This window comes from Aquarana catesbeiana, linkage group LG13 (assembly GCF_042186555.1).
Source record: "Aquarana catesbeiana isolate 2022-GZ linkage group LG13, ASM4218655v1, whole genome shotgun sequence".
Lineage (NCBI taxonomy): Eukaryota > Metazoa > Chordata > Amphibia > Anura > Ranidae > Aquarana > Aquarana catesbeiana.
The window spans coordinates 190,318,745-190,332,338 of record NC_133336.1 but is presented as its reverse complement, the minus strand read 5'-3'; positions in this window follow the sequence as shown (position 1 = coordinate 190,332,338).

The window sequence follows — 13,594 nt, the reverse complement described above, 5'->3', positions numbered from 1 at the left end:
AAGAGTTCCCTATAGTATTTATTCCTCCATATAGGTGTGAACGCACAGGGGCCTCTAATTTTTAGACTAGATCTGGTGTATTTCCATAGGGTAATTAGTAAGATTATTGTGTGGTAAGTTTGTGCTATATGCGTGAGACCTGCCTCTAGATGAGATAGAGCCAAGTGCGGTGAACCCTCAGGAAGCAATAGGGATCTGATGGGATCATTGACATCTAGACTCCTGCAGTTACCCAGGTGTTGGAGCTGGGCTGCCACAAAGTAAAATCTGGCATGCGGTACAGCCAGGCCCCCTTGATCTTTAGTTAGTTGTAAAGTATGTAAACTAATCCGTGCTGACTTGTTACCCCATATTAAATCTCTGAACTGGGCATCTATTTGGGTAAACCATTTGTGCGGTATCCATATAGGGAATATATATAAAAGTTGCGGGGCCCACACCATTTTAATTAACTTTGCTCTGCCTGTGACTGAGAGAGGTAATTTCGTCCATGCAGAGCTTTTCATCTGAAATTTACGGAGTAAAGGTACTAGGTTCAATTTAATATACTGATTTGGGTCAGGGGTTACCTGTATACCAAGGTATCGGAACTCACTAAATGTGATAATGTCTCCTGCGCAATCAGGTAGAGGTTGTGGCAAGGGATCCAATGGCATAAGCACTGACTTATTCCAGTTAATACTGAATCCCGACAGCTCACCAAAGTCGGCAATTAAACACATTACATTCTTCAAGGAGCTGTCGGTGTCTCCCAAATAAATCAATGTGTCATCCATGTATAGTGAGATGACGTCATGATTAAGGCCTCGACGGAAGCCTATGATGTTTTGTGAAGCTCTGACGTGTATAGCTAGAGGTTCCAGAGCTAGGTGATAAAGGACACCCCTGTTGCGTGCCCCTGAAGAGTCTGAAGGTTTCCGATACATCCCCATTGATACGCATTCTCGCCGTCGGATTATTGTATAATAGCTGGATCAATTTCAGAAAAGAAGGACCCACCCCAAATTTTGACAGTGTTCCCCACAAATAGGGCCAATCAACGCTGTTGAACGTTTTGGCAGCGTCTAAAGAGAAGATGGCCCTATTAGTTGGCAGATGGCAGTTGTAGGTTGAGAAACAGTCTGCGTAGGTTTTTAAGATGTGGATCTAGTTGGTATAAAACCCGACTGATATGGATCACAATTTGAATACACTTGGCCAATCTGTTGGCCAGGACTCTGGCCAACAGTTGAATGTTAAATGTAAGCAATGAGATGGGTTTATATGCATCTGGTGATCGGGCGTCCTTACCAGGTTTCAAAAGTACTACAATAAGTGCCTCACTCATAGAGGGGGGAGCCTCCCAGTTTCAAATGCCTTGTTATAGACTTGCAAGAGTACTGGGATTAATTGTGCTGTGTACCGAATATGTAGAATGGTATTGGTGACAAAACTGTCTTTGCGCAAATAGCGGTGTGGACGTCAAGAGGAGATGAGCCTCCTGCAAACATATCACATCAGCATTCAAACGCGTGATCACGCGAAGCACGGCTAACGTTTAACTGGATTATTTAAACCCCGGATATTCCAGGACAGTATTCTAGTTAGCTTAGACATAGTATCGACATATCAATAGGTATGGAAAGCAGGAACCGCAAATAGTAAATAAGGTAATGGAGAAACCATGGTGAAAAAATCAAGAAAAGAAAAAAGTAACAACAAAAACATGGTGTAAGTGGCCAACAGGGCCTCACATACTTGCCAAAAGATGACTGGGGGTCTGTGTCAGGCCTCCCAGGGGGCATCAGTGGAAGCGCACTTCAGTGTCTTATAACTTCTCAACAGCGAGAACAAGCGCCGTGGTTTCAGAAAAAACTATTTGGAGGGCAGACAGCTATCTCCGCCTTGACAAGCTATCAGTGGTGAAGGTAGGAGAAGAGAGTCTTGTGTTGAGCTTTAGAGTGCAATAGTTCATGATGGTGCCGGGCGCCTATTGCGTGCTTCACAAATTTTTTGTTTTTCTCAGTCCAGCCATTGTGCAGCTGCTGACGGGGAATCAAAGAATTGCATTGAGCCCATCACCTCAACTCTCAGACGGGCTGGGTACAACATAGCATATTTCAGATCAAGATCTCTGAGGTGACGTTTGACATCAATAAACTTGGCTCTCTGCTTCTGCAGATCCGCTGAAAAATCCGGGAAGAGGGAAACTTTAGAATTATCCATTTTCAGTGTAGCAGGTTTTTTTCTGGCATTGTGCAGAATTGCATCTCTGTCTTTGTAGTTGAGAAGTTTAAATAGGAAGGGCTGTGGGGGGGCTCCTGGTGGAGGAGGCCTAGCTGGAACTCTGTGTGCCCATTCCACGGTGAACATGGGGGAGAACACCTCTCTGCCAAATGCCTTAATCAGCCATTGTTCAATAAACTCCACAGGGTTTGTCCCCTCCATTCTTTCAGGTAGACCTATAGCTCTCACATTCAGGGCCGCCATCAGGGGGGTACAGGCAGTACTGAAGTAAGGGGCCCGAGTGTCCCAAGGGGCCCGGCTGGCCAGGGCCCACTCCACCTACAACACAGCAGCACATTTATCTATCAACTGCACCGCCGCAGCGCCCGGCCGCTATAGAGAAAGAAGCCTCCTTTCATTCGCACCCCCCCGTGATCGCCACTAGCTCCCCTTCCTTCCCTGCTGAGGCCGAGCCGGCTGCCTGCTGTTGGGTTAGTTTATACTGTGATTGGCCGGGACAAGGTCAGGGGGTGTGGTCAGCTCGTGAGCGCGTGACCCAACCCTATCAGGTGCATGCATTGCAGATACCAGAGAGCAGCATGGAGGGTAAGTCACAAAAGTTGTGTGTGTGCTGCTGTGCCCCTGTGCTAACAAGCTGGCATGATTGAGTTGAATTGTAGAAAATAGATGGATGGCTCTGGGTGGAAATGAGTTACATTGTTTAGAGCCTCTTCATTATGTAACTCATCCCCACCCAGATTCATCCTCATCCATTTTCACAATGCAACTCAATCATCTTCATCCCCACCCAGCACCATCCATCCATCCCTCTCCACCATGCATCCCCACCCAGCACCATCCATCCATCCCTCTCCACCATGCATCCCCACCCAGCACCATCCATCCATCCCTCTCCACCATGCTTCCCCACCCAGCACCATTCACCCATCCCTCTCAACAATGCATCCCCATCCCCACCCAGCACCATCCATCCATCCCTCTCCACAATGCATCCCCATCCCCACCCAGCACCATCCATCCATCCCTCTCCACAATGCATCCCCATCCCCACCCAGCACCATCCATCCCTCTCTACCATGCATCCCCACCCAGTACCATCCATCCATCCCTCTCCACCATGCATCCCCACCCAGCACCATGCATCCATCCCTCTCCACCATGCATCCCCACCCAGCACCATCCACCCATCCCTCTCCACCATGCATCCCCATCCCCACCCAGCATCCATCCATCCCTCTCCACCATGCATCCCCACCCAGCACCATCCATCCCTCTCCACCATGCATCCCCACCCAGCACCATCCATCCATCCATCCCTCTCCACCATGCATTCCCACCCAGCACCATCCATCCATCCCTCTCCACCATGCATCCCCATCCCCACCCAGCACTATCCATCCATCCCTCTCCACCATCCATCCCCATCCCCACCCAGCACCATTCATCCATCCCTCTCCACAATGCATCCCCTTCCCCACCCAGCACCATCCGTCCATCCATTCCTCTCCACCATGCATCCCCACCCAGCACCATCCATCCATCCCTCTCCACTGTGCATCCCCATCCCCACCCAGCACTATCCATCCATCCCTCTTGACCATGCATCCCCATCCCCACCCAGCACCATCCATCTCTCTCCACAATGCATCTCCACCCAACACCATCCATCCATCTCTCTCCACCATGCAACCCCATCCCCACCCAGCACTATCCATCCATCCCTCTCCACAATGCATCCCCACCCAGCACTATCCATCCATCCCTCTCGACCATGCATCCCCATCCCCACCCAGCACCATCCATCTATCCCTCTCCACAATGCATCCCCACCCAGCACCATCCATCCATCTCTCTCCACCATGCATCCCCATCCCCACCCAGCACCATCCATCCATGCCTCTCCACCATGCATCCCCATCCATGCCCAGCACCATCCATCCATCCCTCTCCACAATACATCCCCATCCACACCCAGCACCATCCATCCCTCTCCACAATGCATCCCCATCTACATCCAGCACCATTCATCCCTCTCCACAATGCATCCCCATTCACACCCAGCACCATCCATACCTTTCCACAATGCATACCCATCTACATCCAGCATTAAAATAGTGTTAAAATAAAAGTGGGTGCACCAAAGGACTCCAGGGATGGCCAGTGGGTGGATTTGGTGGGACGGACAGTGGGCGGGCCCTGAGGAATGTTGGTGGTCAGGCCCTAGGGGGCCCAGGCCTAAAGCTGTGTAAGGAGCCCTAAAATTTCTGATGGCTGCCCTGCTCACATTATTTCTTCTCATCCTATTCTCTAACTCTTCTAAGCGAGAAGTATGTTGTGTCAGCAGTAGGGATGGGCTGAACACCCCCCTGTTCGGTTTGCATCCAGAACATGTGAACAGGCAAAAACTTTGTTCAAACATGTGAACACCGTTAAAGTCTAGTCTGAATTGTCAAAAACCATCTCTTGTCTTTTTTAACCTTTTTGACACTTTTTTTGTGAAATGTACCCCACATTTGTACCCCATTACCAATTCACACAGGGGGGTGGGATCTGGGGGTCCCCTTGTTAAAAGGGGCTTCCAGATACCAATAAGCCCCCTGCCCGCAAACCCCCACAACCACCGGGCAAGGGTTGTGGGGATGAGGCCCTTCTCCCCATCAACACGCCATTTTTTAAAAAATTTTGACGCGGGATTCCCCTTAAAATCATACCAGACCCTCAGGTCTGGTATGGATTTTGAGGGGGACCCCCACGCCATTTTTTTTTTAAATTTTGGTGCGGGGTTCCCCTTAATATCCATACCAGACCTGAAGGGCCTGGTATGGAATTTGAGGGGACCCCCACGCATTTTTTTTTTTTAATTTTGGTTCGGGGTTCCCCTGTGGGGAAATCCCATGCCGTTTTTATCAATGAACTTTTATGTGTATTGCCAGACCGATAATTCATTATAGCCGGCACTTTTAAATGACTTTTTTTCCTTTAGAAATGTCATTTTGCACTCGGACTGTTCTAAACACGGGAAACATGTGCCACTTTACAGGCATACTATAGACACCCCCCAGGTACGAAATTTAAAGGAATATTACACTTTTATTGTTTCACTTTAAGCATTATTAAAATCACTGCTCCCAAAAAACGGCCACTTTTAAAACTTTTTTTTGCATTGATCCATGTCCCCTGGGGCAGGACCCAGGTCCCCAAACACTTTTTATGACAATAACTTGCATATTAACTCTTAAAATTAGCACTTTTGATTCCTCTCATAGACAATTCACTATAGCCGACAATTCACTATAGCCGCTATTACTTCATGACTTTTTTTACCTTTAGAAATGTCATTTTGCTGTCAGACTATTCTAAACATGGGAAAAAAGTGCCACTTTACAGGCATACTATAGACACCCCCAGCTACAAAATTTAAAGGGATATTACACTTTTATTGTTTGACTTTAAGCTTTATTAAAATCACTGCTTCCGAAAAAACGTCAGTTTTTAAAACTTTTTTTTGCATTGATCCATGTCCCCTGGGGCAGGACCCAGGTCCCCAAACAATTTTTTATGACAATAACTTGCATATAAGCCTTTAAAATTAGCACTTTTAATTTCTCCCATAGACTTTTAAAGGGTGTTCCGCGGCTTTCGAATTTGCCGCGAACACCCCAAATTGTTCGCTATTCGGCGAACAGTCAATATTCGAGTCAAACTCATGTTCGACCCGAACATAAAGCCCATAAATGTCCCACAGGGTTCACCTTCGGCATTAGGGCTGGTGGGGATATTAGGCCTAGCAGGGGTATCTTCTTGAGTACTTACTGCGTCCCATGCAAAGCTGGCACCGTTAGTGTCTTCCTGCGGCACTGTGTCATCAGCCTCCGATATTCCACCAGATGAATCCTCCGGAGCACTGGAGGAGGTTGCAGGATCTGTGGAGAGCGGCATGGAGAACAACTTTTCAGCTGCCTCTCTGTGTATGTCCTTTGCAGAGCGCTGAACATTTTGGCCCATGAGGACCTGGACTGATTTTGCCATTTTTTAGCGGCCATCGGGATTGCAGTACCGAAAGAATGGGTGAACAGGCACAAGGGAACTTCCGACACCTGGTAAGCCGCGTGTTGAGCGGAATATATCGGATCCTCAGGATATTTGATCGGAGTATCAGCGGAGCGAGCTGAAAGAGCGTCCGGCTACATCCGCTGCCTGGCCACGCCCCTATGGAGATTTTTAACGGTCAAAGTTTGTCGCCATTCCTCGAGCGGGTGCAATTTTGAAGCATGACATGTTGGGTATCAATTTACTCAATGTAACAATATCTTTCACAATATAAATAAAATATATAAAATAATAATATAAAATTTATATATATATATATATATTATATATATATATATATATATATATATATATATATATATATATATATATATATATATAAATAAATATAAAAATATTTGCGCTTGTAAGACAGCTGCGCAAATATGGTGTGACATAAAGTATTGCAACCATTACCACCATCTTATTCTCTAGGGTGTGTGAAAAAATATATAATGTTTGGGGGTTCTAAGTAATTTTCTAGCAAAAAAAAAATTATTTTAACCATTAAACAACAAGTGGTAATGATGTATTATTAAAACAATGATTTTTGTCTTTTATATCTGCCTTGAGTTCACCTTTTAATCAAGTGTTCTTGCATAGCAAGACCACTTACTGTTATCTCACATATATATTATTATTCTTATTATAGCCAAATTTACCACCCTAACTCCTCCCACAGTTTTTACACTACATAGACAAGTTATATACCGAAACGTGCGGATTGTTCCCGATTGGTGTGCTAATACTTTGTGGAATGTTTCGCCAAATGGTTCACGAAATATCGTCGTTTTTGCAGCAAAATTGGTCCCATAGGAATGAATGGGGAAACTAGAGTGGGAGGTGACAAAAGCTGAAAAATCAGGACATGATTTCTAAACTGCCGCCACTCCCTCATTTTCAAGCCCACCTACACAAATCTTATATCAAAACGTTCAGCTATCCCTGCTGCCACTAAACATGTCCACGGCTAAGCCATAGTCCTGATAGTTTTCATAATATGACCATTTGTTTGCAACTCATGCCGTCCATTGACATTCATTGAAACTACACTCTAGCCCCTTCAAATTTGAAGGGCAATTTCTAAACTGTGACTGTGCCTTCATTTTTAATATTTCAGAGACATATTGAATGGCGAAATGTTCAAAACTAGAGTGGGAGGTGACAAAAGTTGACAACCCCATGATCAGCCAAAACATTATGAACACCCCGTGATCAGCCAAAACATTGTGACCGCCCCATGAAAAAAAAAATATATATTTTTGAAAAAAAAAATCATTTTTGAAAAAAAAAATCATTTTGGAAAAAAAAAAAATTCATTTTTGAAAAAAAAAAAATCATTTTTGAAAAAAAAATCATATTTGAAAAAAAAATCATTTTTTAAAAAAAAAAATCATTTTTGAAAAAAAAAAATCATTTTTGAAAAAAAAAAAATATTTTTGAAAGAAAAAAAATAATTTTTGAAATAAAAAATCATTTTTGAAAAAAAAAATTTTTGAAAAAAAAAACATTTTTGAAAAAAAAATCATAATTTTTGAAAAAAATGTTCAGCTCTTTCAGCTAATGATGGGACTTCATCAACTTTTTTACTACTATTTATACTTTTTAAAATATTAAGCTTTTTAACACTTCACAGTAACTCCAGCCACTCCAACCACACAACAGTTACTCAAGCCACTCCACCCAGTTACTCCACCCACTCCAGTTGTAGAGGAAAGAACACTTTTCACAATTTCCCCAGAAATTGTAACTTTTCTAGTTAGGGTGTAAAGGGCTACAAGTTAAAGATGCCATTTTATTCACATATTTTTTTCTCTGACTTTTTAGCTTTCTCAGCTACAACCAGTGGAAGTGTGAGTAACTAATGTTTATTCTACCTTTTCTGCTAAGTATTCCTGCCGAAAACGATATGAAGTAACACAACTCTTAACAGTTCATTAGTATGGACACAAAATGTCATGGTCCCAAAAAAAAGAAAGAGAGAGAGAGATGAAATTCTTTTGACAATGGACGTTTTAGATGGAAGTCCATAGCAAAACCCTGCTTTAGGTGTAACCAGCTCTATTTCTGATTGAATGCACCAAAGATAACATAAACTACTGTATACCTTATATTTTTGTATATAGCATTCACAGGTTTTTTTTTTTCATCTACAGGATATTATCTATTCAGTCATAAAGAAAAGGACACCATTATAAGAAGTGTTTAACTGCATTCAAAACCTATATATTCACCTATCATTATTATTATTATTGTTATACACAGGATTCATATAGTGTCAACAGTTTAGGCAGCGTTTTACAACTTGAGGGTAGACAGTACAAATACAATATACTTTAATACAGTAGGAATCAGAGGGCCCTGCTCCTTAGAGCTTACAATCTAAGAGGGAAGGTCAAGAGATACAAGAGGTAATAACTGTGGGGGGTGTGCTGATGGAGAAAATAAAAATACAGTTTTTAGGTGGTGGCCAGATAGGATCATCTGAAAGTGGGCAAAGTAGGAGAAAGTCGGACAGATTGAGGTAGAGCATTCCAGAGGATGGGAGAGGCTCAGGAGAAGTCCTGAAGGCAAGCATGGGATGAGTTGACAAGAGAATTAGAGAGCAGGAGGTTTTGGGAGGAGCGAAGAGAATGATTAGGTTGGTATTTTGAGACTAGGTTAGTGATGTAGCCGGGGGCCAGGTTGTGGATGGCTTTGTAACTTATTGTTAGTATCTTGAATTTAATTTGTTGGTTGAGTAGCAGCCAATGGAGGGATTGGCTGAGGGGTATAGCAGATGCTGAACGGTTTGTGAGGTGGCTGAGTCTGGTAGCAGGGTTCATGATGGACTGAAGTGGGGATAGCCTATTTAATAGAATAATATTTATTATCAATATGACTACTTACTTACTGACACTTATCAGAAGACCACACAAGATTATAGTAGAAACGCGGTCATGTCCAGCCTGGAATTATTTTGCTACTTTGCTATTTAAGACTAAGAAAAGCAGCTACATTTGAAAATTCATTGTTTTTTGTGTTCTTTGGCCAGCTATCCTGTCTGCTCTGGCATTTAGAAACCCCAGTTCTTGTACAGTTGTAACAAGCTAAGCTCAACTTTTCATTTGCAGTCACTAATAATCTGAGGTCACCTTGTGTTTCCTTTGAATAATCCATTAGAGTACACAAGTTTTGGAACTACAGTACCAAGTACCCTCCAATGAACAGATTCTCACTATAGGACCCACCAACAGTGCGTGGTTGAAGGGACACAGACAGTTTTGTTCAGTCATTCGCCCATATATCTAAGAATGAATTCACATAACTTGCACAGTTGGTAAAGCCTGAAGACAGGTTGGAGAAGTCCTGCTTTACAGCTCCTTTTAGAAATCTAAGACTCAGAGGCTGGTGTTGTGACACAAGTGGATCAGCTGCAAAGCTGTGCTCTCACCCTGTAATGGCTATTGGAAGATCTCTCTTTTGGTAGTGCTACGCAGAAGTAAAGGCCTTGCATGAGATCTGACCCTGCCCCACACCCCTAGAAAAAAAAAATGATTAGCAATCTTAGTACTTGACTGTCCCCCCACCATAGCAACTTCAGAATCTGGCCTTCTGGGGGGGGGGGTCCATGCCAGTGCACCCATTACCCCTTACCCCCCATCCTTTCCTCCCCCTGATTATTTGACTGGCGAGAGAGCTTTCAGCCCTGTCGGCGATCAAAGAGTCTCTCCTCCCCCCCCCTTTTTTAAATTTATTTTATTTTATTTTATTTACATAGTCTTATTCACGTGATAGCCAGGCCTTGCTCTTAAGAAACTTGACATTTTTTCTCAATTAGAAATCGCCCAAGGTTTTTTCACATTATCTCTACCTACCAGGAGTGAGGTGATAGATACTCCATTTTATCAGGGGCAATTAGTCATTGGGTTGTAATCACATGCACGTCGTCCATGCATACCCAATCCTCTATACTGATATGTTTTCTGTCATCGCTATTGTTTCTCTACCAGTGGTAGGGTCCTAAAAATAACTATTTATTAGACTCTATCTCTGTTTAGGTTCACATTGGGCCTGTATGACTTTGAGAATGTGATATTGTATATGCTTGTTAATTACCTTCAATAAAATATTTTTGGAACAAAAAAACTGTTATGAGTACTATGCTGCTATGAATTGCTCTTTGAGTAAAGAAAATCTAATATAATACAACAAATAGAGATTATTATTATTATTATTATTATCATTATCATCAAACTGATCCAGACATCTCTTTACCTTACTATGGACTTCAAGTTCTTTCTGGGGTTTCCAAGGTAAAATGCATTTGCATATGACAAATATATCCTTCTGGGTGAAACTTGACAGAGGAGAATCTTTAGGCAAAGTTTATGTTGTTTGTCATTAAAATGCTTGTTCTATAATTCCTGTGTAATCTGTGGTCATCTGAGTTTCCTTCCACCTTTTACTCTGACGGCTTTGAGGAGCCCACATCTTTTACCAAAAAAAAAATCTCTCTGCTCTCAAATGCTGGGAAGATACAGTCTTACTGACAGATTACATCCATTGATGTAATTGAATTGAATGTTCCATCAAGTGTTCCCATAAAAATGCAGGTATAAATAAATATCTAAGGTCTTGGAGCTCTGTCTAGACTGGGAAATCCATTTACAACACAGAGGATCTAATGATCGACTCTTGCCGAATGGGAACATTGGTAAATTTTCATTCAATCAGCGCATGCAGCCAATGGACTGCAGCATTGATAAGTGTATTCTGACAGCAGAGGAGTCCCGCTGTCAGAATACAATAGTGCAGCAGGGAATATTCACCCTTGAATGTGTGGATGGGGCATCCGTTCAGTTCTATTTTAACAGCCTATGGGCTGATCAGGAAAAACTGATCAGCGTATGGCCAGCCTTACTATGGTTAATGTTTGAGCTTTACGTTCCTTCTCGAGATGCAAGTCTAAAGCCTAGTACGCACTATCATTTTTTTTCCGTTCAACCCAGCAAGCTGGCGTTGGTGATCCCATATTTTCTGGCTGGAAGTTTTAGTGAGCCTTAAAGAGTCAGGGTGGTCTACTCTAAACTTATGGCTTACGGTTATGACGCGGGCCAGCTTGTATACCCACTATTGGGGTTGTTGGTTTCACTCTAAACATATACAGAATATATACAGAATATAAAAGACAGGCACCCTGGTACATTTTCATTCATAGTGGGATCTGCATCCATTATCATGTGATCCCATATTTTTTCTGCATTTTCTTCTTTGCTGCGCTTTACCTATCCATCTCCAGTCAGATACTGTAACCTGCTATATAATACAGCAATATATACTTTAGATGCATATGCTGACATATCTGGCTGGCTCTTGTTGCTGTCACTAGGGGGTCCCGATTTCCTAGGGAGTTTCGTTCTCCCCACGTCTCCTTCCCCTGCTGATGCCCCATGTGTGTCTGTTCCCTTTCCCGGTTTCCTGGTTTCCTCTCCTCTGCATCTGAAGTTACTTAGCACCCACCCAATCAGTCCTGAAGAAGCAAGCATATCTTGCGAAACGCGTTGACATTTGAGTATGGAGCAACACACTAGCAGCAAATTTGTGAATTTTATTGAATTTTGATCTTATTGGTGGACTCCTATATATCTTGCATTACACTGTGACCTTTTTTGTCACCGTACTATAGGATTGGGTATCTGTTGACTCTTTGTAGATGAATAGTGCCTTTTTATTACAACCCCCTTTTTATGATTGTTGTATTTTAATGTATATACAATAAAATTTGTTATTTTTTATACCTATAGCTTCATGCTGTGCCTACAAAATCCATGTCCTGAGAAGCTGAATTAGCTTCTCCCCTTTTTTTTGTCACAATTTGGATGTTGGCAAGGTGAGGGTCTTCCTCCCCAAGGAAAAATGTCAGTCATAAAACATTGGTGGAACTTTGAACCCTTCATCTGTCCAGGGTTGCCATTAGAAATCATGGGTCCTCATACATCCTACATCACAGCCCCTGCCCAACCCCCCCCCCCCCCCGCACCTAGAAAAGAAGCAGCAGAGTGCTTCTGCGGACTGTGAGTTTGGAAAAATTGTGCCAACAGTGGAAAAAGCTTAAAACTTGAGCCTATGTAGAAAGTGCCGGAGTCAGAAGTGCATGGGGTCAGGAGTGTCCAATGTACATAGTGCAGGGGACAGGGCTTTTTTTGGCCTCCACCCTTCACTGTAACTGCACCCCAAACAAAGTCCGGTACCCACTAAATCACATCTGACTGCAGCTGTGTCCCGTGTCACTATGAATACCATGACAGTGGCCAGCAACCATCACAACACATCTTGCAAGACTGCATCATAAAAACCTTCATGCTGCTGGCTTAGGGCAAGCAGGACAGTGGCCTGGAAGGCACACACTTCCTCACTGTGCGGCAAAACTGTATAAAAAACATTCTATAGGGGTAATCTATGTGGACAGCCCCTGCCAGGCCTGGGTCCCCTTGCTGACCCACTGGGGCCTGGGCCTCGTACAGGAGGGCTGCCTTTACTCCTCTATCGGCAGCCCTATATTTGCCCACTGGAGCTTCCAAATAGAATCACATACAGGGGTTGATTCAATAAAGGCAAATGAACTACAAGTGTAGTTGAGCTTAGCAAATGAGGCAAAACTTCACTCTGCAAAGAAAAAAAAAGAACTTTTGCTTGCATATGATTGGATGATGGAAGTCAGCAAAGCTTCTGCTCATTTACTAAGCTCTGGAGCACCTGCTCTTGCAGAGTACACAGTTTATTTGCCTTTAGTAAATCAACCCCTAAGAATCCATGAATTGGTCCCTGGGATCCCGAGAGATTCAGTACCAGGCTATAGATAATCTTTGTACATAGTTTGATCAGAAGCATCTATGAGCAATCTATGAGTAATAGACACATCTTGAAGTTCAGCAGCTCATGCGTTGTGAGATGGTTATCTGAAAAAAAATATCACTTCTCTTAAATGGCAAAACTGCCACCAGACTGCCAGAATGGTAAACATATAAAAATAGATATTACTGGACAGGAAGAGTAAGAGTCATTGGATGTAAACATTGCTTTTCACAGATAAATCTTAGTCATCTACTGATTTACTCTTTAGATAAGAGGATTTTGCTAAGCTTTTCAACTGAACATCAGACAAGGTAGGTAAGGATCAAAGTCCGAATGTACAGAGAAAGAAACACATCTACACATCCATTAGGTATGATAATTTTTTTTTTCATAAAATTCTTTATTGTAATTTTCAAAATTATGACGACAAACAAGCAAACAA